At 37.6% G+C, this 25,915-nt stretch overlaps 1 protein-coding gene across 2 annotated transcripts in view; it reads right to left on the reverse strand.

Moving 5' to 3' along the window:
- Positions 1-25,915, reverse strand: part of LYRM4 (LYR motif containing 4) — a 92,707-nt gene that overhangs the window by 20,521 nt on the left and 46,271 nt on the right. The window contains exon 3 of one of the 2 annotated variants that reach the window (XR_007629884.1): positions 23,620-23,734. The exons of the other annotated variant lie outside the window; for it this stretch is intronic. The gene's annotated coding sequence lies outside the window, so the exon portion shown is untranslated. The remainder of the gene's footprint in view (positions 1-23,619; positions 23,735-25,915) is intronic. 2 annotated transcript variants of the gene reach the window in all.

Below are 25,915 nucleotides of genomic sequence, written 5' to 3' on the forward strand. Positions count from 1 at the left end.
AAACACGAGTGTAAAAGAGGCTTTAGTTCCTATTTCAGCATCAAAGCAAGTATCTTAATTCTCAAGCATCCCAGGATGTGGAAGGCAGTGAGACCTACTGAGGTGCAGCCTATTTGCAAATTATCGTCTATATATATACTTGGGAAATCTTTTTTTCTTTCTTTCTTTCTTTCTTCTTTTTTTTTTTTTTTCTTTCCCCCTTCCCTTTTCTTTTTGAAGAGATTTTTGGCACTGTTGACGTTCAGCCGATTCTGAGTGTCTGGTGCCTGAGGATGTTCCCTCCTCACAGCTGGAGAGAAACAGCCCTGGGGCCTGGGCACTGCTGCTGAGAGAGAGCCTGTGCAGAGCTGCTCCATGCCTGCTGCTCCCCAAGGCTAAATAAGGGTTATCAGATGGTGCTTCAAGTGCACTGACAGGTCCATAAGGCTCGTTATGAGTCATATACACACTGCAACACAGCCAGGAGTCTCAAATGGCACCTCAGGCAGGACATACACTGGCACATTTCCTTCCCACTTGTAAGAACTAAGATGCCAGATTGCCACTCCTTTGCTTCTCCAGAAAACTGCATCACAAACACAGTCAAGACCAAGTAGTGGGGCCAGCTACAGAAGGTATTAAAACCCTCCTGTGACTGTATACATACAAGAGATGGCCAAAGGAAGCTTTCTTATGGCTGCCCATGCCCCTTCAGTCCCACCTATGCCAGAAACAGCTGTTCTACGTCCAGTGCAAAAGTAAACTGGATACGCTGCCAGTACAAGCACAACGCCGAGAAGACCTGCCCTAAAGGGCATTTAATGAAGGGATGTATGGACTGTCAGCATCAGTCAAGAGCTGACAAACGGTATCTCTCCCTGTTGTGAACAACAGACAACTGTAAGAATGGCAGCCACAGGGCAGGTGATTTGGAGAGTTTCTGGGCGATTGCTCTGAGCTACACTAGGCGTATAACTACAGTTCCCCCTCAGTCTTCCAACAGATGGCGGATAGTGCTGGTTTGCAAGCGAGCAATGTTGTAGCAACTCAGGCTTTCAACATTTTAAAGGTTTTCCTTCTGTTTTAGCTTTAGGTGTATTTTTGTTTTCCTTTCATTGACTTTATTGAGAAGATTACTGATGAAAACCAGATATATAACAGAACTTCTATATGTGAATGGCACCTTCAAAATTCACTTAGAACCTGGCAATAGTCCTTAAGGCTCCTAATAAAATTCCTAAATGCAGCATGCTGCTTGTACTAATCTTTAGCTATTTACAAGAAAAACCTTGACTTACATTCCTTAATTAGTAGAATTTACTGAGAAATTAATACACAGGACGGGTAGATGCATAGACTTAATTAATAAGGCAGCAAATAATGCAAACAGAAATAAAATATTATCTACTTAAAAATAATTAGGTACATAGATCCCTATAGAGAAAGCAGTTTTCAGGTTATAATCTGTGCAATTGCAACAACTGAACTAGACAGGGTAGTGATTTTTACCTGCTACTAATGCTTCCAATTCTGACTTTTTTTAGTGTTTCGTACTAAATATTGCAGAGTGTTTTCAATGCTTCAAACTTCTTTCTTAAATCAGTAATTTGGAAAAAATACGTGCAGTTCTTTGACTGCACATTTTGTCACAGCTAATTCAAAACATTTTGCCAAGTGGATCAGTTCATTTCACAGGTTTGCTGTGATGCAATTCAATGGTACCAAATTTTTTAACACATATCTGGTTAAACTTTATGGTAGAAAATCTGCATATCTGAATGTAAACAAAAAATTATTTTTCAGCCATCAGGTCCACTTGGCATTGAGATGAATGCCGTCAGCACTCACAAGCTACTTTTAGTTTCTGCCAATGAGATCCATGCTGCTGTCTCTGAGTCAGGACAAATCAGAAAAGGTAAACTGATGAAATTTTAGAAAAATGAATTAGAGGACCCAGCAGTGCACAAATGAAGGTGAAATGTTTCTATTGTTTTAAAATATTCATTACAAATTATAACTTTTGTCCTTATTTTTTTTTCTGTTGACGCAAGTTCCTGATCCAAAGACAGCAAAAGAACGAGGCAGAGGCTGAAAATTTCTGATATGGATGATGACTTATGACTGAACAATCAAAGGCAGTGATCTTGTAAGGTCACTCCATTGTCCTTGTCCTGTTACTGAAGGTTTTAAGATGGGTATTCTTAGGGGACCTTTTAAGAATGCCAGCAAGAAGCTTCCTAAACAGTATTTCCTTGCAGCTGCAGAGCAACCTAGAAATGCTCTCTTGTAGTACAACCAGGACTGAAATAAAGTGAATACAAAGGCACTTGCAAAAGGAAGTATCACACAAAACATTGACTAGTGGTGCCTACAGGCAGGAAACAGCATAGATGTGGACCTTCCAGTCCTGTCAGATCTCCTCTTCTAACCACGAAAAAGTTAAAGCCTGCAGAACAAAACTAACCTCTCCAGATGTGTCTCAATACTTTCAGCATGGCTGCTGAGATACACGTCTACACCGTCAGCTGAAAACTTCCAGTACTTGTAGCTATGTTGTGGATGAATAATGCCAGCGGCGATGCATGTATGAGGAGACCGTGCACTTCACCGATTTCAACAAATTGAAGCTATGAAAGGATGACATATTGTGGAAGGGAAATATGGAAATTACTGCATTTTTTACTAGAAATCTCTGGCCTCTCTTAGCATGTATTGTTCCACGTGGTTATTATTCCAGGTGAGCAGGTACATATCTAATGACTAGATTCTCTTGCAAGCTCAGGTTCTTAGGTGTGAGACTGATGGCTCAAAAACACAACTGCGAGCCAAGTGGAACTACTGCCATTATTTGTTATAAAGAGCAAAATCAATTTCTCTCAGTTACAATGTATTAATACAACCTTACAGGAGTCTCTCAGGTTGTGAGCGCCAAAAAAGTGAATACACTTTTACAGTGTTACTTTTCCCACAGTCTTTGATAAATGTTAGGAATGTAACCAACAGGCGATAGAAGAAACTAGCTGCCTCAGCTAGTTTTTATGGGTTTTTTTGCAGTGGCTGCCAACTCACTGCATGGCTCAAGCAGCTCAAATGGATTCCCTGTTGTTAATTTTCATGTATCATGAAAAATATGCTGGTGGACAAGGATGTCTGAAGTGTTCTATGCTCCTGGTCTACACATTCACTTTATGCTTTGCTGTTCTCCAGCATGAATTGAAATTACAATAGAATGGACAAGTTATTAATTCATAAAATTCAAAACTGACAACATGCAAACATTTATTAAAGACAGAGGTGTGGAAATTAAAGAGAAAACACAAGTATCTCCACTGAGGTAAGCTAAATCAAAGATATCCCTCTCTTCCTCCTTCATCTCACCTTTTCCTTTCCTTACAGGACAGTAGACAGGTTTCCAGCCTTTGTCCATGTCCTCTCTTCCTGACAAAGTACTTTAGTTTTTACAGCTCGTTCATGCTGGGAACACACCCACTCACTCCACCTCTGTGCATTGAACGATATCCAATCTCTCTCTCTTCAGCAAAGCATAACTTAACATATTAACTTTTATCTTCCATATTGTGTGTCAAATGCATGATAAATGTTGGTGCCCTGAAATCTAGCAGCATTTTATTATGCAAAACTAAACAAAATTCACCCTGTAAAATACTAGTATTTCATGCCAAATACATTGAGAATAACATCACATTGATAAATACACTCATCTTCTTCGTCTTTGTAAAAGAAATGCAGAGGTTCTGACTCCATTAGGTCCCCTCACCTTTACTGACCTTCCTCGATGGTCATGAGAGCATGGCTGCAGAAAGTGCAAATATATGTAGAGGTTCTTTTCTGCCCACGTAAACTAAGATGCAAAGTAGCATCACCAGTCTACTCCTTGCATATGTTAATTAATTGAGCAGCTTAAACCAGGTTACATTCAATAGGTGACTTTTAACACATAGCTCAAATTCTGTGGGTTGTTTTCCTGCTGTATTTTCTGAGACAGCATAAAGTGGTCTCGAAATAAGTAAAAAACCCTTCATCAACAGACAATAAAGCAATAAAACACAGAACCACGTAGGATATCTGATAAAAAAATTCAGCATGGAAGGAGAAGCAAAGAACAACCAAACAACTTTATTTTATTTTATGAAAGTCAAACTCTCAAGTTAAGTTAGAGGAGAACTTGGGCAGGTCTAATTGGGTATTTTCTAAAGCAGAAATATTGCCTAAGCTCTTTTAGAACTTGCTTCCATGCCAGAGCAAATATTTTCATTTCATTGACCTTGCTAGGCAACTCCCCAACATAAAGTGTATGGTAAAAACACTCTCCAGTAATATCAAGCCTGGAATATTTATTAAAAACATTTGCAACCCATGAAAACAAATTATAATTCTGCACATATTCAAACCATGAACTCCACTCTGTTTATTAAATAGCACAACAGAACATCATCTAAAACAGGTTTTCATGTGGGAGAAGAGGAGGTGGTGGTGAGTGGGTGCTCTTCTCTACATTATTACTAAGATTTGACCTTTTGAGCCATCACTGACTAAAATTAGCATGCTTGATTTCAAACTTGTTTGGATGCATACTGTACTATATTCCACTACTCTACAGTATATTTAGCAGCAGGATTTAGAAGTATTATAAAGTATTTTCTTATGAGAAAATAAAGAGCATATTAGGACATAAATTGTGATTCTGTCTGTACTCTTCTCTCTGATATACCTAATATTGTGCCTAAATGACTACACCTTTCTATCTGCACCATCAAAAATCAGGATGTATGTCTACCTATCACTGTAGCCTCTAAATAATAGAAATATTAGTGTGGAGGAGGACCTGTTGTGGTCTTATGTAGGACAGCTAATATAATAATACCATTATGTTTCCAGGTCCCACTACTTAGGAATACCTAGTCAGCTTATAAAAAAAATTGTTCTTGCATAAGTTATGATTCTTTCAGATACATCAAGATCATATCCTGTTCTTCTCTAACTCTGTGGCTGACTCTGTTCTGTTAAGTAGATGGAATAGGGAACTTTTTTATTTTATGACTGAACCAAGAATAAATATCATTTAGTTTCATAAGATGGTTGAATATAATGATCAATGGTATTTATTTAAGCAAGAAATACCTTTCTGAAATGAACAGAATTCATAATGACTGCTGTGGTTTTACATTACTAACAACTGAATTTCATCCATACTTGAGAGATACATAGATGAAATAGAAGAATTTCTATCATGTGCAAATCTAGAAGCAACATGTATTAGCACGAACAGTGGAAGACAGCATAAAACATGTCTACGTTTCGAAGGCCAATTTGTACGATTTTTGGTGCTAACCCTTTGTATCATACACAAAATTAATAGCAAAATGACTATTACCATCTTCATGGTTAAAGCCTGGTTCTTATAAAGACAGAAAGCTTATTTAGGTGGGTTGTTATTTACTGAGCTCTGATCCACATTCTCAGTGCAAACCCATCTTGGCAAAAGTGCTGTGAATTTCATTCTTGTCCTTGAAAGAATCACATGAGAAATGCCAGCCAATTTCTGTAAACTTCTGTAAATAAAGCACAGAAATAGCTTGCCCATTTTTGTGTTTCACAGTGGAAATAAGAAACTGAATAATAGCTGGGAATTGATCAGGTGTTAATTGGAAAATGGGGAGTAGCTGATACAGGCTGAATCAGATGTAGAATATGCAGAATAGACCTTCACATTAGACTGTATTGACAGCTGTAAGCTAGCAGCAGATATTTAGAAAGATGAAACTAGAACAATGTGAGTAGAAAATATACTGACATAATATCTTTACCATTACCAAAAAGAAATACTGTGGGAACTGTAATATTGTGTCTGGACCACCAGATGATACTAATTACTTCACCTTTAAGAGGTAATTTTCTGGGATGAAGGGGGAAAGAAATAGGTTGGTTGGTTTTTGTTTACCATTTCTGTGTCACTTGAAATATTTTTTAAGTATGTATTGGAAATCTCTCCCTTAATTATGTGAATACCCACTTGTGAACTGTGAAAAGTTAGAAGTGTATGTATAGAAGTGAAAAACATGTTATTGAAAGAAGTACAGAGAATCAACAGACTACCTGAAAGTAGGACGTTATCAACTATTACGGACTGCTTGTATTTTTGCTTACACATCTCTCCAGCTATGACAAAGACACTTGGTTTGCTAGAATCCAAGTAGCTTCAGAAAGCTGGGTATTTGGTACAGGCATGGAAGCCAATGTCGTCAGTCCTACAAAACTGCAGCCAGAGAGCTGGTAGATGCACACACTGCATACTGGACTGAACAGAGAAAGACAGAGCCAGCGCTGGGAATTCAACTGCATCCCTGAAGAAGCTTCACAAGTCCTGCGGATTTATTGACCCACCCAGCATCTCTAGTTTTGGTAAAATGTGCTGCTGGTCGTATGACATGAGTTATGCCTGGACCGTTTGTAAGTGCTGTGGAGTTCAAAGAGATGGGTTGTCCACCTCTGCTCCTCCATAGCTTAGTCTAGAGTGTTTACAGAGGGAATTAGATGCACAATGTGTTTTTCTGATTTTGAATAACTATAAAGTGAAGACACTGCTAGTACAATGAAATTATAAACTATTTATTTACAAGTGGACCATTGTATAAAACATTCACTTGTGAACACTGAAAAGCAGATACTGAGGAGAGAATAGTGGAGAGGAAGGTACTCGACAAATTGACCAATGAATCAATATAAAAAACACAAGTAACATTTTAAGCTCTTCACTTACAATGTAAATCCCTTATCCACAACAAATTAAAGTAAAAAGAGTTGCTGGACAATAATGCACAGAATCTGCTAGAATTTGACACTCCCAGAACAACACTGTTGCAGATAGGGATTGCCAGTGCCTACCTGTAAAGCATCAGCTACAATATTGCACAAAAGGCAGCAACTGAAACAAAACATTGAATCTCTCATGGATATGCGCTTCAAAAAGATTTAAAGCCACTGACTTGCAAATGCAACACAGTTGTTATAACTATGGAGAAAAAAAGTTAAGTCTTATTTGAAGTTTGTACTGGTTAACAAATATGAATCTAAAACCCCAGGATGATTTGAATACATATTTTTTTTCTTGCATGGGCAACATAACTGTAGTAAAAAATTACTTCATCCCAGAGGATGAACATACACATTTCTGAAGAATGAGTAACTCTAAAACAGTCTTGTTTTAAGAAAATGCATTTCTTAACAGTGATACTTTATGCTTTCCAAAGAGTGCGTGTAAGGCATCCAGGCCAAACTGGTGACAATGCTTTTCCAAACATCTAAAAATATTATAAGTTGGCCACCTGCTGAGATAAATGACAGTAAATCAAATAGACAATATAGATTTCAGGCACAATCATTTTGAAATTCAGATGTTCTTCTATCTATACATTGCTTATTTAGAATTCCTAAGAATCAATACACAAGTGCCCTTTGGAGCAATGTAAAAATTGAAAAATTGAGTTTCAGGAGCAGTTTGTCTTTAATACCATAAACACCACTCTGAAGCTCCTGAAACTGCTTGAGAAAACTGCCTACTCACATTTGCATCCATTACAAACAGACTGAAATTCACACCCAATCCAAGTGAGACTGAACTGAAACCCAGGACATATTTTACACAGGGTCTATACAGAGGCACTAACATACAAACCTTTCCAGGAGTTCTTATTTTTCTTTCTCTTAGCATGTTCGTCATAAAACACGAAACACACAATGCATTCATTGAAACTGAGCAAAACCATGGCATTTCTGTCCTGGGAGGTACAAGGTATAGCATTAGCTCAGTTTATTTCCAGTTACCAAGGTCTCATCACAGCCCCTGGTGCTGAAATCTGCCAGATATAATATATAAATGGAGCTGTGGCTGCACGGCCAAGCTTCCAGCGCGCTCATCATGGGCAGGAATAACAGCAGTACAGCTTAGCAAGAGAAGCACGTGGGGAGACATTTTACAGGACAAATGAGAACAGTTAACAGGGGTGATTTAGCCCTACTAAACCCTGAATTCATGGATCAGTATATTCGTTATTATAAAGGATGTACTTTTCAGTAAGAGTCTTGCTCTACAGACTTAGCAGAGGAAATGGTGGAAGTTAAATGTTGTTTTTGCTGAATCTATTTGCAAAATTCCCAGGTGCTTAAGGTGGGATAAAACTTTGTTTGTGGATTTTTTTTTAAAAATTGGTTGTATGATTTTTTGATTAACTTTGAGAGATAAAAGAATTCTAAAAAGAGATAATTGAAACTGCTCTATCTTAGGTTTTCTAGAAACACAGAGGACTGCTTTGGCTCAAGACAAAGTGGTTGCCTCAGCAAGCTCAAAAATACCCCTGAATAGAGAAATTTTCACTGGAGAGACTGAACTCACATGGAAAGTTTCAGATTTATAAGTTTACCTATTCACATCTGTTTACCTCTCTGCCACTGAAGAACAAGGAAATGCACCTATAAACCAAACAGAAACTACCAAATTGTAGCCATAAAAAAAGGTTTTAAGAGCAAGATAGAGCTTGTAAATGGTAGATGAATCAATAAGACTGTGGTTCTTCAAGGAGAATAAAAATCAATAAATGACCCAGTAATAGTCCAGTAATGCTTGTAAAGGATTCAACTAGCATTCCAGAGAAGATGTGATTGCAGGGCCGATTGGTGCTGTGAAACTTCATCACACACTGCAATAAAGCCACGCTTTTTAACTCTGCAACCAAAAAAACTTGAGAAATTTTTGTTTTGTTTCTTGTAGTAATGTAAGAAGCATTCAGCACCCATGATGAAATACTGGCTAACCCTACATTCTGTGCCCTAAAAACTAGTCTTCATCAAAGCATTGTATAGTATAAAATCTGCAAAAAAGTTTCAAAGGATCACTTATTATGAAGTGTTGCATTTAAGCTGGCTGTGTGTTGCAATGTGTCATGAGAAGTAGGTCATATTTTCATCTTCCGAGTTACCATATAAAAATTGTCATCTTTGTTTATTGTCAGCATAAAACCAACATGCTACTTTTGTCATAACTTCATAAGACTGACAAGGCTGAATTTTGGCAGTGGTGGACCACAAACAACAGCCACGCTACTGCTTGCTTACTGTGCTGAGCTGGCTGAAGTAAAACAAAAACCACTGAGAGAATCTGCATCTTCTTTACTGTTCACAAATCCATTTCATGTCTGCAGAGAAACACGTCTGCATTTGGCAAGGGCTCCACTTAAAAATAGAAGAACCATTGTTTCAGTGGACATTACAGAAACGTAACTCCCCAGGCGAATCTGATGCAGTAATAACAACCCTTTAACCGCTGTCCAATGATTTCTGCAGACATGAAATAGAATATTTTACTGCTATTTTCAGCCATCTGCGCTGCTTTTTCTTTCAGCTCAGGTTTGCCAAAACCATAATGCAAGTCCTTGTGCTTTACATTGCCACGTGTTTCTTTGTACCAATAAACCAATTAAACATATCACAGGTGTCATGGATAACAACTGCTGAACCCTCCCACTGGCAGAAACACAATTCAGTTGTGTATATAGGTATAGCCTGCTTCGTTTCACATTGTGGCCCAGCATCTTGGAGTGCATGAGCTGGATTCTGCTCCAACTAAACCACTTGGGAGATCTCCAGAACTATGCCAAGTGTGTTCCAGCAGTAACTGAGCATTAAGCCATCAAGACTAGGCAAAAGTTAGCCCACAGTAAAAACCAAAGCATAAAGCATATACAGTGCCGACATCAGGTTCTTGACACAAAGTATTTTGCTTTCCTGATATTTTTCTACAGATCTGCTCAATACATTGCTTCAACTTTTTCAGCTCCCGAGATAGACTGTATCTTTTACGGGTGGTGATGTTTGAGCCCACACCTATTTGGTGGTGCTGCTTGTACCAACTCCAGCAGTTCCTTTTGTAACTATTATTTGTAATCATTCCTTGATTATTACAATGTATCCATTCATGGCTATGAGGTGAGACGGTGACTTTGCAACAAACACTAAAGAATAAATTGTGAATGAATGACGCCTCTTCTGTTCTACAACTGAAAAACATGTTACTTTTCAGCTGGATCAGCTTTGTTGATCTAGATCACTGTTTTGGCTTCACAAATTGAGACAGTTATCAAAAAAAAAGGGGAGAAGCTGCTCCTTTTGACACTGAAAACATATTAACCAAACTGCAGCCTGCAGCACAGACACAGAAGTGCCACAAAACCTTCCAAAACAAATAGGAAATTTAAACTTGTAATATTTACAATATTGAATCTATTCACAGTAAAGACTATTTTAATAACTAGGACAAAAAAGCAGGGGCACAAAACACAACCTCCAAGTTCAGAACAAAAAACAACAGTTCAACTAGCAGTGATTTCAGAAAGATTCACAAAATCTTGTGAAGGTTTCTTTTTGGAACCTTGTGGTTGAAATTTATTATTCCCTATTAATATGTAACCTGCTAACAGTTCTCATTTAACCTACTGACATACTACTATTTTCCTTCCCTCCCCTGAGGGACAGTTAAGCAAAATGAATAGTGTGTGAAACAAATAAGGGAAAAATTAGAAAGTACATATCTTTATGCAGATAAACAGTATTTTCTGAGGTAGTGCACCAAAATTTATTAGCATAGATCATTAGAGAAAGGCTGCTGCAAAATGACAAGTCAAAAGAAGACTAACTTACAGGTAGTAGCAATGGGAATGACAGATTATTCACTGAAGTGGAAAAGGATTACGTAGAAGGAAAAGAGTTAAGTATGGAAAATAAAGTGATTTGTTCTTCCCTTTTATGCTCTTCCTTTAAAGAACGGCAGCTAAAACCAGAACTAATACATACATTACATACTGCTGAGGGGCAATTTTGTACAATGCAACTATCACACAGAGATGGTGTATGTCATTGCTTTGGTACAGATGTATTTGTGAGCTGCAACGATGCTGAGTAAGCCTGAAGTTTTCCTCACAATTCCTCGGATAAGAAGTGTCTTTTTTTTCCTGCCTTAGGGCATTGAGTTTCACCACGTAGCCTTTGTCACTGAGGACTTTTCCCAAAGCTAATTTGCAAGGTGTTTTTTTCACACACCCACTTCCAAGGAGCATTTCTAGCACAACACATGACAACTTTAGGCACACATCAGAGTGGCAGAAGAAGTTCTACCCTTCCAGCTGAGGTGAGCAACTGACTGCACATGATGCAAAATTAACTAAGCTTACTTAAGTACCTTACTTTTAATTTGCACTATGGCAGGATGGGGATATACCCATACCTGGTTGCTGCAGCTCAGCCGAGGTAGCAGCAACTTTCACCAGAAGGTTCTGTGTTACCGAACGTGGCTCAGCTGCTCTCCTTTGTCTATGCTCTCAAAGCTCTGTCCAGACCCACCTGCCACTCTGTACAGCAACAAAGTTTAAACATTTGTAGAGTGTGTTCTGTAACTAAGCTAAAACTACCAAACAGAAAGAAAGGAACCAATTTACAGCAAGTGAAATGAGGATGCTGGGGAAGGAAGAAGACTGAGGAGGAAGGCATCTGAGAAAAAGGAGGGAGACAACTGGGTTCAAAAATTTTCAATTATGGCAGGAAAACATGTATGTCTATTATGTGATATGTTCAAAATTTTAAGGTCATCAAATATTACTCAAAGAAATCAAGGTAAAGATCTTTCTAGAAGTTTTTACTCGACATGAAAAGTTAGACTAAAGCAATAATTTCAGGTTCAGTGGACTGTGATCTATGGTAACAGCTATTGGCTTGTAGGGGCAGATTAAAAAGTAATTTCACACAGTATTCCAATACGTATGCTAATATCATTGACAAAAAAGACATTTTGGCAGCACCTGGCACTAAATAAATTGAAGCTGCTGATACATATTTAATACACAATGTTAACTCCTCTCAAACTATGGCCCAAATGAGAGTGGTCAGCATGAGAGGAAAATCTGAGTGCTGCAAGAAAGTTCTAATGATTTAATATATAGCTTCAGTTGTTTCCAGTTAGTCCAGGCAGAATTCTTATTCAGAAGCACTGGGGACCACTTGCCTGTTGCTGTCTTTGTATCCTAAGAAGTCATCGCCCTGAGGATGTCTCCACTTGCCCATTTTGGTAAGTGTTTCTCTCTGTAGCAGTGCAGTGCACTGTGGGCTTCCCCTCTGCCACTTGCCCCTTGTAAGTGATTGATCCTCCGTCTGGACACTGCCTGGATGCCTTCACTGGGAAACCAACCTCATGTCTCTCCCAGTAGGAACAGGTTATGCCAGCACTACTGCTGAAAGATGCTCTTTGTAGACCTCTGATTAAGTTCCAGTTGCATCTTTCAGAAGATGAGGGATGATATTCCACAGCTTTTAAAAATCAGCAGCTGTCATTTGATGCACATTTTATCCTTTTCCTGGTTATCACTGTCACTCAAGAAGCAGTCATGCCCCTTCCTGCATTTTCTCTTGCCCTCTCTGCTCCTGCTGACACATGAAAATCTGTGCAGCTTTTTGGTGAAGTGACTGGGAAAATGGCCAGGCTATCCACCAACACTCTGGCACCTGCCTGGAAAAAACTGTTTCCTGGACAGCCTGATCCTCTTTCCCAAGCACCACACCAATTACTTACACCCACATAAGGGTCCAGGTAAGACTGTTATTTCCAGAGGCAGTGCCATCTTAAAGCTTTTCTTCAATGATAGACCGATGGTTGCAGTCTATACCCATGAAATTCTTCTTTCGTTTGAAACACAAATGCTGCATCTTCTTCCCTGAGCTCTTGAGTGACTTGGCTTAATCCTACATCACAGGCATGTCTCAGTGAGGTGCCTAATTGATCTCCCTGAAGTGTTCAAGTTTGTGCTCAAGAGCCAACAAAATTCTTCAGAATACCTCAATATCAAACACACTAAACAAGATCTCAATTTTAATTGTATTCAAACTGCAAGAACAAAAAAGTGTGCTTAAGTAACAGTTTTAAGCTATCAAGAAAGCAATTAAAGTGATAGCCACACTACAAAATAAGTTACTTCTACTACACCAAAGATGCTTTTTAAGGAAAGGAAGTTCAGCACTTCATAGAAACTACAGTCAGCACGTATTGCAAACACCAATAAAGCAAGCAAAATTTGTGCCCTTAGTGACAGCTGTCTGTTTGGAAGTAGCAGGGGCCTTTTCATTTTCCAGTATACTGGGCACCACTTTTCATCAAATATATTAGAACAGCAACAGCTATGTTCTGTGCCCATGTTACCTGAGGAAAAGCATCTGGAAAGCACTATTGTACAACAACATTAGATCCTTGCTGTGAATTTTTGTAGGGGTTTCTTCAGATCACTACAGGCCATTAACCTTTCACTTCAGGTAAGTAATGAACAATGACTTTTCCAACAAAGGAAATCAGCTGTGTTACCAGTGGCAACTCCACTTTTTAATACATGCACCAACCCCCTGTGCATGCACTTGTTATTTATTTTTTAAAAAATCAATTCTGGTATGAAATAAGAAAGGCTCCCCTTGGCTTCACCTTGAGCTGATAATGAACAAACCCTCAGTGAAGCCTGCTCCCAAGGAAGTCTTCCTTAATAGCACTGATTAAAAAATAAAATGAAGTTTCTACTTAGGAAGCAAGATGTATTGCTTCCTGCTTTCCTTCACCAGGGTATCTTGTAATTGGACTGGTGCTAATTGGACACTTCAGCCAAACAATTTCATTTATAAAGAGAAAAAAAAAAAAGGCCAATTTCCCTTGGTTTCTAAGAGAGTTACTGCCATTGACCAACACCAATATACAGAACTGTGAAATCAACACAAGATCTTAATTACACCAGGGGAAAGCACAGAAAATCCTGGTGGAGTCTTTTTTTTTTTGTTTTACTTCTGTGCCAGATACATATTCAAGCAGGAACACGAAAGTGTTTCTTAAAGAACTTGCTCTGATTTAACATATCTTGTACTATGGTAAGATGGGCAGAATAGGTGCAACTACCACAGGTTGAAAACTGTAACATTGGTGTGATTTTGTATCTGTATTAAATCATCACCTATAAAACAGGTTAAAATATTTTGCCTGACATCAGGGCATATACTTTACAAAGGAGGTGGTAAGAGCTGACAGATTCAGGACAGCAGCCCAGAAGAAATAGAGACATAATTAAAAAGTAGATTATTTTTTAGGCAGACACTAATTGGTAAAGACTTACATCTCTCTGTTTTTTGTTTCTACGCAACGGTGGCCAAACCCACGCAAATAATGCCAGGGAGCTGAAAATCTTAAAAAATTGTGGGAATGCAGCAACAACTACTTTTTCTTTCCCACCCTACTTCATTCTATCCATCAATTCATCCTTTATCCTTGTGCCCTTAAGTCTTCCCTTCCTTTCATCATTTCTCCTATTAGCAGAGTGTCCTCCTCTCCAGAAGCAGCAGCTGGGAACTACTTCCTTTTAATGTCTCATTTCCAAAATGAACTTCCTCCATGAAGCAGGCACACACCAATCTGTCTCAGCAGAACATGTAAAAGCCTTGGAGAAGTGTTGGAGAACAAAGGAGAGCCAGGGGAGACTCTGCCTTGCATCTTCTAATGTTGCCTCTCCCTTTGTACTTTCTGTATGGTAAAATCACTAAAAAGAATGCACTAAAAAACTGCATCCTACTACTTCCTTTCTTTAATTTCCTATACTCACATTCATAATTAGATTTTGTTTATGAATTTTAAGACAGATTTTATTTCATTTTAATGGGATGATAGCCTCTTATTTTCTACAGAATACTTGTAATATTTTTGTGGCAGCAATAGATAGCTGGAGGGTGCCTCAATGTATTTTAGTAAACTTCATTCATACTTCTTTAATATTCTGCACACAGAAACTAGAATCCAGCAAACTGCTGATGGGCTGAATTTCTACATTCTGTAATGCCTCAAATACTAGCTCATAATTAGAAGCCCCAAGAGATCAGAGAGACTGCTATTCTAACCTGTTATGGAAAGGCAGGTTCAGGAGAAATTTCTGATTCTAGCAGTATATAATTCACAAAACCAGAAAGCACCTCTTTTCTTTTTTTCCCCCTTACAAAATAAAATACATAATGCCAACATGTTACAACAATGTTAAAAATGCAAACCCAAAGCCATAAAAGATGCTTTCACATTTATATGCTGAATTACCCAGGGCTTACAGCACATTTTGTATTTTTAGACCTTCTGTCATATAAATACAATTTAGTTCCAATCAATCACTTCTGTATAAATGCGAAAGGAACAGTTCCCACAGTGGACCTCTGGATTCTGCATTAATCATTGCTCTGAAACACCATTTAATTACAGTGAGAATGAAATACATCAAAATATTTCCCAAATATTTTTCTGCATTCTACACAGAATTTTCTGCCATGTTGTCTTTTTATTGAGACCCCTTGTTCTCTGCTAACATCCAGGGAAGCTCTGCCTGCAAAACAAGATAGGAATACAGATTTCTGCTATTCACACTGCCTGGTAACTGTATACACCAGCTACTTCACCTCCCCAACTCCTTCAAAATGGTTTGCAGGAGAAAATTACAGGATTGTAATAATATCCAAATATCTGCATAAGGAATATTTTGAAGGTTTCCTCCATTTTCCCTCTTCTGTATGTTCAATTCATCACCTTACAAATCAGCATGAAGATGGTATTACAGTAGCTTGAACATACCATAGGTTCCCCCAAAATATAAAATAGTGAGTGATCCCAGACCTGCAGGCACCGATGAAAACTTTAGACAACAAAGGACCAAGGGAAGCACAAAGGGCAAGCTTCAGCAACACACTTTCAGGGGATTAAAGAAAAATAAACCCACTGCAACAGGTATATTAATTATTCCTTTTGTTCACTTATGTATTTGGAAAACTAAGTATCCTGTCCAGAAGAAAAGTCAGAAGTTACCTAAAAAAAAAAGAAAGCCAGAAGTCACCTAAAAAACCAAAGAAGGTGAATATAAATCAAAGGGCAACTATAAACTTACACTTTATTAAATAATTTTGTAGTGACTGAAATACTTCACCATTGTGAGCAAAGTGTAGCACTGTACTTAGAGGTGGTACCTCTTTTTTGAATTCTAATTTTCAATCTAATTTTTTTGCTAGCATCAATGTAAGATCAACTAATGAAAAGTAATCTCATACTAATGATAATAAAGAGTAAGTCAAGTTCTTATAAATCAATTGCTCTTTGAGTGAACTTTGTTTTAGCAGTAAACATACATTATCAGAAAAAGTAGAAAAGCATTTTTATACACTAGCATGTCTTTTTAAGAAAAGAGATCGCCATGTTTCAGGATTTTTTAAAAAGTACAGATAGCTACTGAATATTGTCCCAGTTAGTACAGCTACAATCCCATAAAATTAAACTTTATTGGTTTCTTGCTTTACGTAACAGTGATGTCAAAATAATTTGTTGTCATGCAGAAAACAGAACAACTGCTTCAGGTGGGTTTCTACATTACCCACATTGTCCAGTAACTATTAGACTGAGTCTTTCACTGTACTGCTCTGCCTAATTCCTCAGTCCTCAGAGATGCCTTTCCAGATTGAAACCATGAAGTAGTAATACAGCAGTGATTGGCAGTGTGCTGTTAAATGAGCAGTTTCATTTTTTCAGGGTGTTTTGATTGGATAGCTCTGCTGTAATGATCCCCTTGATGTAACAGTATGGTCCATAAAAACCACAGTTCACTGCCAGAGCAGTACTGCTATGCCAACATCATAGATGTTACCATGAAGAAATCTCCATCAATTTACAATCAGAAACAATCACGTCTCCTTGGCAACTTATAATGCCACACCAGATCTCTGAACTTGTTTCCGTTTAAATCTAGAAGCATATTTTGCTTCACATTGTAGCTCCAGTATCAGGTGGATACTCAAGGTGGATATCAAGGGTTACTACAACTCTATAGCAGAAAGTAAAGCTGCCTTAAACATGTATGTATTAACTGGGCTATGATACATTCAAATGTTGTTCATAATAATAAAGAGAATGGGCTAGATTGGAAGGATTCATTGGAAATCGTTGTTTACTTCTAGGCACACTCTGTATAGCAGAAGGTTACTGTCACTACATGTAGGACAAAACTAAGACCTAAACACAGTAGATGTAGACCTACCAACCTGTGAAGTGAAACACAAAAGTTCTTTCAGTACTACAAGACCAAATGCACACACAAACAATAACCAACTGCAAAAGACACAAATATTTTTGTGGAGAGAGTGACCCTACTTCTATAAGGGTAGCAGCAGGTAATGCAATATCAATACCTGTGGTGCAATAACTATAGGTGGCTTGCACACCTATTAGAAACTTGTGTGATTATCAGCTAATAGCTTAGTGTTGGCAATGGTTTTGGTGCATGCCAGGTAACAGTAAGAGGTTGGTGAAGGAACACACAGTTCTTCCCATTCTTCAAAGCATCTGCCACCCAGAAAGTGATCCAACAGCCTGGGCGTCAATAGGAATACCTGACTGTGTGGACATGACCTAAGTGACAGTCATTGCATAGCAGATAATAAAGACAACAAATTTCTCTTACACGTGCATCATCACAAGGTCAGCAAGCACTTGTCAGAATTCACATAAAGAACTATATATAACCTGTGCTATCTTTCTTATTCTACATCAAAGCTTTCTGAAGAGGTAGCTAACTTTGTGTAGCAAAACAAACAGTCGTATATGTTACATATATATGTCTGCTTCTTTGCAGACATACAAAAAATAGATTAAAAATAATCATGCAGGGAACTGCCTCATGCAGAGGAGGCACCCTTCAAACCCATTTTTAGAAAACAAAAGCACGTCTGTGATTACTTTCCTCACATGGTAAGAATGACATACACTTTTCTTCACTTTGCCCTCTACTTCTTTATTCTGGAATATGACTTTTCATTCCCAGTTTAGCCTTTAACTGCTTCCTAAATGACAAACAGTGTGCTACAAGGGAAAGGAGCTTTATGTTAAGACCAAAATTCTCAGCCAGCTTTGCCCTTCCCTGCTGGGCTGTATTTACAACCACACCTTAGATTACTGAGTCTTGAGCAAGCACAGAGTGCCTGCACAACTACTGCTGATTCAGAACTCTTCACCTGCAGTGAGACAGCCTGTTACACCCACGTTAAACAGGGGTAGGTGGCCATGTGAGACATATAGCCGGGTAGCAGCAAACCTGTGTTATAATTCTTGTTATGGCTCTGGCAATTAACTTTTGCTTTAATTTAAAAGACAAGACATTAAAAAGCTGAAAGCTCTTCCCTCACCCACAGGAAAAGACATTCAATTCATATGTAGTGTTATCACTCACTTGAATCAACCATAATGCTCCGACATGTCCTTCCCTAACTGAAATGTCATCTATACTACACACTTTGTAACTGAGCCTAATCAATGAAAGGGATTTTTGTACTGCATTAAGGAAAATGTGAGCAAGGTTAAAAAAGGGATGACATTCTGACATCCCTTCCTGAGCTAAACACTGGTAAAACACTGCAACTTCCAGGTACACTGTGCTTCCACTGCAACACCACACTGTAAAGGAATGATGATTGATGCTTCCTCATCAGCTTAAAAGATTCTGGAGTGAGGATGCAGTCAGAGGTTTTTCTGTCCCTCTGGCAAAAGAGAGAGGCAACAAAAATACGCATCCTCTGGAGGCAGGAATGGGAGTACAACTGATAATGAAAGTAGAGTATGTTAATTTTGTTCTTTTTCTAATTTCCATCATAAGAAGCTCTGCTACAGTTATCTAGAGGTATAGGGGATTCAGGACATTAAATATTCTACATGTAATAGTCTATAGTCTCTAACTATATCTGTCGAATGGACTACCTCCCCTACACAGTACATGGCAGCTGAACTGCTGCACAGTAGAGATGGTAAATGCCTGCTTGACACTTGGAACAAAATGACAGTAAAGGATAATGGGTTACCTTACCAGCTTGATTCTCAGACAATATTAAAAGCCAGAAAACATTTGAGTGGAAAACTGAAGATCTAAATAAGCAGAGAAGAAAGAAAAAACATGCAAGGAATTAGAAGTCAAAACAAGGCTGACGATGTTAAGTTTGTACTGAGTAGTTTTTATTTTTTCACCTCCTGGGTTGGGGGTAATGGAGTATTTTTAAAAATGCAAAAATACCTGATAAGTACATTTATACAGGTATTTATAAAGTCTAAAAACAAACCCCAAATTAACCTTACAGCAAATTGTATGGGCACAGTATCCTGTTAATTTCATTGCAGTTGTATTGTGAAACAAATCAACTTTCAAAATAGTAGTCTGAAAATAGTATTCACACATTATGTGAAATGTGTAACACTTGGCTTTTTGGGTTAAGAGATGTAAAACTATTACAATTACCTCTACCTATAAATAATCTCTTTGTTTTTAAAAGCATGTATAAATAACAACACTTCATAGAGCTAACATTTATTTTCTTAGTTGAGAGAACTACCTGAAATAACTCGAAAGTTTAGTCCTTTAAGGGATAACTCATTTCATGATGATGGAAATGTAAGGCACAGGTTCTCTAATGAACACAAGAATGAGGGTGGGCTATGATTTTTTTTGTGGATATCACATCTCTATAAACATGAAAAGCTGACAAACAATCTTTCTCTTCTCAATAACTTGCCCTACATGTATTTGCAGTGGGCAACTTGAGGAAGTAGCTTATGGGGAAGGGGGATCTTGGAGTTTCCAGGCATACAGAATCTGCAGAAGTTTGCTAAATATGGCATCACCCACAGACAGCTCTGTGAAGTGGTTTGATGCCCGTGATCTCTGGACAAGGAACCAAACATGTCCTGTGCATGCTTGGGATATTCCCAGAGAGCAGCCAGATGATCCTGTCTTTTAGAAGCAGCAGAGGAAGGACTCACGCTGGGTCCCATGGAGAAAGGGAAGAAGCCATTGTAGGCCACAAGTTACAACACCAAAACAGGAACACATTTTGAGCACTGACAGAGAAGCAAAATGAAAAAAAAATGGAGCAAGCTGCTGCAGCAGTTGAGCTGAGACCAAACGTCAGATACTCAGCAGGAGTGAGAAGGAGAGAATTGTTCTTCAACTAGAAGAAATGGCCAAAAGTGAATAGAAACTGAATGATCACAGCCAAAAGAAAATCAACGCAGAATGAAAGCGGGAGCCCTCCTGCCCCTGAATCATAGCTCCAGCCCAGGGCACTTAAGAGGAACTTTGGTACCCATCACAGAGGCATTACTTTGTATAAACTACATCTGTTCACTATCAGAGTTACCAACAGAACATTCTTGGAGAATATTTCCCACAGATTATTGCACTTTTAATAGAACATATAACAGAATATCTAGAATGCCAAGGTTTGTAACGACCCAACCAAACCTTTACGTAAAAAAACGAAGAGTAAAACATAGCCCCCCAAAATGCCCGTTACTCTGCTAACATCCTTCTACAAATATCCACATGCCACCTACAACATGTCAATGAGAGAGCCTCAAGCTTGGAACGAAACAACAGTGATGGGAGAAAATAAATGGAAAAAGATGTCCTCTTGCTTTTTATCCCCTTCACTGCTTTGGATGTACACACTGTTAGGCCTTTCAGCTTTGTTTAAGTATTTTGTGCAGGAGACTGGAATCCTTTACTGTTTGTGTGTGCACGTGAGAGTGTGCAAACATGGTGAAATCCAGTAGCTACATGAAGAAGTTAATAGGAATTTTTTTAAGCTACTGAACTATTTCTCTGCTTCTACTGTTTCAATTTATCATTCCTTAAAATTCAATAAATCCAATACCAAACCATTAAGCAATTCTGTATCTGCTTCAATAAGTAATGTTTGATTAATGATAAGAAGAATGACTAGGGGTGGTATTACCAGGAAGACCCATGCAGTACAATATATTTTCTCTGTCCTACTGGAAAAAAATATTGCTTTACTGAGAATAGTACTGTCTAGCAATGGCAGACCCTTGAGCGGAAATTCAAGGATGCCATTACTGTATCTGTGACCTGTGTGAAGGCTGCATAGATCTGCTGCTTTTTATCTCCCCCATGTGGTTAAGAAAGTTAGTGAGCTCGCCTAAGAGCAGCAGCTTCCTTCTCCTCCAGAGCATCCTCAAGTCAGATGAAAAGACTAGTGGTGGTCTAGGAAAACTGTAAGGCTGAACAAAAATTCATTAAGAAAGCAGAAAGCACAGAAAATGCCCAGTCTCACAAGTGACTTAGTTACTCCACATATTCCCACATAACCCCTAAATTTACCTCTTAACTCCCTTTCCCGCATACAAATGACTGAGTTACAACTTGAAAAAGTACCCACGTTTGACAGTTTACAAGTGGGTTTAATCACCTCAGTACAGATTTACTAATAATTTATAATCCAATTTGTCTTTGAAATAACTAATATTTCAAGCACCTGGTATCAGAGGTATCTCAACTAGTATAATCTCATCACAATTAATAGCCTCAAACCATTCAGTTGCCATCCATCACTACTTCTCACACAGCACTGATTACAGTTACTTTCCATTTTTCTTTAATGTCTCCTGTAAATTACAGCAAATAAGTAGACAGCCTTCACCCTTTTAATTCTATGTATATTTAAATAGTGGTTAAAAGGGTACAGAAATAGAGAAGGAGAACCTTACTGTTATTTTAGCTGTGTTCTAAATCTGTTATAAACATTAATGTAGCTGTAGGCCAGTTTAGGCAGGATATAAATGACTGTCCTCTACTTTGCTCTTTTCTTCAATCATTAAAATTTACTTAATATTCATGAAAAATACTTTTTATCCCTGGAAGCTAAAAGCTTCTCTTTATTCACAGAACAATTACGCCTCTGGCTGTATCATAAATTACCTACATTATCAGGATAATATACCTATAACCTTATCTGGAGGACCAATCATAGATATGAGAAAAGAGGTTTGTTTTCATGCCTAATAATTAATAAAAATGGTTTGCTGCTCATTTTAGTTATAAAAAGTGCTCTTTACTTATGGTTGTTAAATATTACCAGGATGACCAGGAAATCTTTCAAAGTCAGTGAAAAATTTGAAATAGCGAATTTCTCCTGGTGTTTGTGCTTACTGCTCACACACACTGAATTTCCCAAGAGATATATATGAAATTTGGTGATTGATCTTCCCAAAGAAAGGCCTAGCTGGAAGCAGCTGGCTTGAGCTGGGAAAAAGCAGTCACCAAACAGGCATCTTTCTCATTATGACAGGCAAGGGTGGCATTGAAGGTGATATTAAAACACTTTTCTTGCCTTGTCAAAGCTGTCCCTGCAACTGGGATGAAACACACACAGTTTACCACAAACTGAAGTTCAAAAGTACACCTGAACTTCCACTTCGATTTGGAGGGAAAGAAAAAAAAAAGGAGAAAAAAAAAAGGAAAAAAAAAAAAGGAGCAGAATTCAGTAGAAACAACTTAGGAATTACAACTTTTACTTCAGGTGTAACCTTATGGATCCACTGCTGTTTTATGCCCACAACTTTATACTTCATTTTTTATGGCAAGTGGTGATGTTACAACAGCTAAGACTGAGAGTTGTTTTAGTCAAGTGTCCATTCTTACCCTGCAAAAGTTTTCAGAAAAATTCATGATGTTGATTGAAATTCCAGTGTTTATCTATTCCCAAAGCAATATTTTCTCCCACAAAGTATGAGCAAGATTCTTCCTAGATCCAGTAGGGGATACAGTGGAGACCCATAAATTAAAACATTTTTTGTTTTAAAAAAGATTTTAAATACATTGGTCTTAAGGCTAAAACAAATAGGCTTAAAATCTAAAAGCTGATTTGGATAAAAATCTCCCCTAAGTAGTAATTAAATGTCACTTTCTACATGAAAAATAATCTGTAGCACACATACCAGAGAACAGTTATATGATTACTTTCAAGAGAGAATAATCGAAATTACAGGTTTGACAAGCATATAACATGACCAAATTAAACACTGTTTTTCTGCTCTGCATCATTTATAGATATAGAATTTGCTTTTTAAACAATATTGACATTTGGAAATTGTTTATGTAATAATAAATGTATGAAACCTTTTTCCTGTTTAAGTTCCCAAGCTCTTCCTGTAGCTAGACAACAGCGTTATCCTTAGTTCATCATAATAATTTTTGTAAAGTTTCTTTGTAACTAGTTCCTGTGCACAAGTGAAAGAACAAAACCAATAATAAAGTTCCTCAAGACTCTACTCTTAAGAGTAGTTTCTAGTTCTGTAAACTCAATAAGTCACCGCTGATGCTTGTTAATACAGCAGTAGGAAACGGTATGAGCACTAGCAAATTAGAGAAGCTTCGCAGTGATTTCCAGTCTGTGTCACCCGTCCTTCCTGGCCTTCGCCCTTAAGAGAACCCAAGTTTGAACATCAGTGGTCAAACACTACCAAACACAGTGGGGTCAACACTTAGCCAGCTGTATGCACTGTACAGGGGGCTTCATGCCCACCATACAGTGAATACTGTGCCATGGAATTGGCTGCACAAACAGATAAGTGGCTTTTTAATATTATTATATTGCGCATGTCTCCTACATAAGTTTTAGAGTGTATCTGCATACCAACTGTGTACAACTTAAAAGCTGTGCAATATAATAAAGAAAAATGCCACTTACCTGACTTTCAATAATTGTGTCTATAAGAATTCAGAGTCTCACTAGTATGCTAAATATCAGCATGTCATAGGGGAGCAAAGAATCAGTCTTTTGACAACGAAGAATGTCATGTAGCCTAAAAAAAAATTACAAATGGTTTTTGCTTCTCTAAGAGAAAAAAACAACTAGAAAAAACAACTATATTAATTTTTTCTGTTGGGCCAATCACTTAGGCTTTCCTTTCAATGAAACAGAAAGTGTTTCTCCACTTTCTGTCACAGGTGCTTCTGCCACTCCACATACTATTTCTATATTCTTTTAAAAGAGATTCATTAATTTTCCTTAGTGTTTTTTCTAGTTTCTACCTCCAATAGATACACCTCTTTCTAAATCTATTTAAACCATGTTCAGGGGCAGGAAAGAGTGTAAGAAAGTTGGAGGAATTTCAAAGCCAGACACAAAAAATTACTGTCAATAACCAAAATAATTGTTTCTAAAACTACAGAAAATATACTGCAGTTTTAGAACACCGTTTAAGTGTTCCATCAAGCTTAAATAGTAAAAATAAAAAAAACCCCTATATGTTGAGAATGCATCAGTCTCATAGGTGTCTTGACACAGTATGATAAATAAAATTAATGAAAATGTGACTTATAAAGAGCTGGACAAAAAAACCCAAACCCAAAACCAAACAACCCAACCCTACCAAAAGCAGACGAAACCAGAAAACCCTACCAAATTCTGGAAGACTGAATTGCAGTGTGCCACTAATAAAATTTATACATCAAACTTTGATTACAATAATAAAAATTACTTACCCTTTACAGACATGCAATACAAAGAGATATGCTGAAATATTGATACACAAAACAACAGCAAGCACTCTAAGATCCTCTTACTGCAATGAAAGCTTAATTGGTGGGAAAAAAGTAGGTTCAATTTTCTGCAGAGGCATACTTTACTTGTACTCAATAATCGGGCTAGACAGATAACTAATGCCCAAGTGTACAGCATCCTTTGATATGGAGTACAGAAACCTCAGGTACAGAACAATTTATGGAGGCAAAATTCAGCCCCTTCTGACTGAGGTCAACTGAAAACCAGCTTTACATGTGAGATAAATAGGAAAAGGAGTAACATTTCTAGCCTGACACTATCTATGCAGTGGTAATTTTAAGATACCATTGATCCTTCTAAGGCTATGGTTTACAATGATTTAATTTCCTTCTTATTCACAATATCTCCAGTTCAAACAAACCAACCTCTATGATGTAAAACTCTGCTGGGTTTTGGGGGCAGACTGTAGTAATATATTTTCCTCTGGCATTACATAGTATTCCAGTTAACATTTCTTGACTCCAGTTTGAAGTTCAGTTTTGCAAAGATATGTGCCAGTGAAATAACAAAGGCTGAACTTCAGGTTTATAGTCAATTCTACACAAACTCACAACAGAATGAAGAATAAAATGTTTAAAACTCACTTTTAAACAACCATAAAACCTCCACTGTTTCTCTGCAATATCTGGCCAAAATCTTTCTGTATTGGTGCTTTTCATTACCAATGCTCAAAAGTTTTAACAATAATTTGCTCAGTGTCTATTGCTTATTAAGGTTTCCATCCCCAGATGCTCAATGGAAGCAGAATTCAAATCTGAGGAAGAAAAAAGTAAACTTGAATTTCTTCACAGATTACATAGGAACTAAACTCTTTGGGATCCTTGAGAACAAATTCAAAACTCATACGAACTTTAAATCCAAACCACTGTAAGCTCTCTAAAGGAAAGCTGAAGATCTAAAAGGCAGTTCCTAAAAGAAAAATACACTCACAGCACCCAACACCAAAAAGCATTTTCATATTAAGCGAGCTGTAAACCAGCTTTGTTATATACAAGTGAAGGATTACCTGTTATAAAAAGTGAGAATCCAAGAAAATAGGCAAAGGTAAAATGCATAAATAATGTTCTACATGACTGAAGTTTGTGGCAGAACCAGAATTAAAAGGTGATTTTTCAAAAATTCTGTTCTGTGATTAACTCACAGTCTTTGCAAGTTTCTTAGGTATCCAAAAAAACCCCAAGGATAAATATACAAAGCTTTCACACTGTTATAGGGCAAAGGGATTACATTATTCTACTCTTGCCAAATTCCATTAATACTACTTAAATGTTTTCTTTCATCTCAGGAGAGATCTTTTTTTCCAGTGTCGTGTTCTTTGCACTTGTTTTTTAGCTGTGGCATTGCTCTCCATGCATCCTCTTTTTCACTAAATGGTGACTACCATTTCATATAGGTAAAATGAAATATCTGCAAAAATATC

The sequence above is a fragment of the Myiozetetes cayanensis genome, unplaced genomic scaffold (assembly GCF_022539395.1).
Source record: "Myiozetetes cayanensis isolate MyiCay16 unplaced genomic scaffold, myiCay2020 scf1, whole genome shotgun sequence".
NCBI classification, from domain to species: Eukaryota; Metazoa; Chordata; class Aves; order Passeriformes; family Tyrannidae; genus Myiozetetes; species Myiozetetes cayanensis.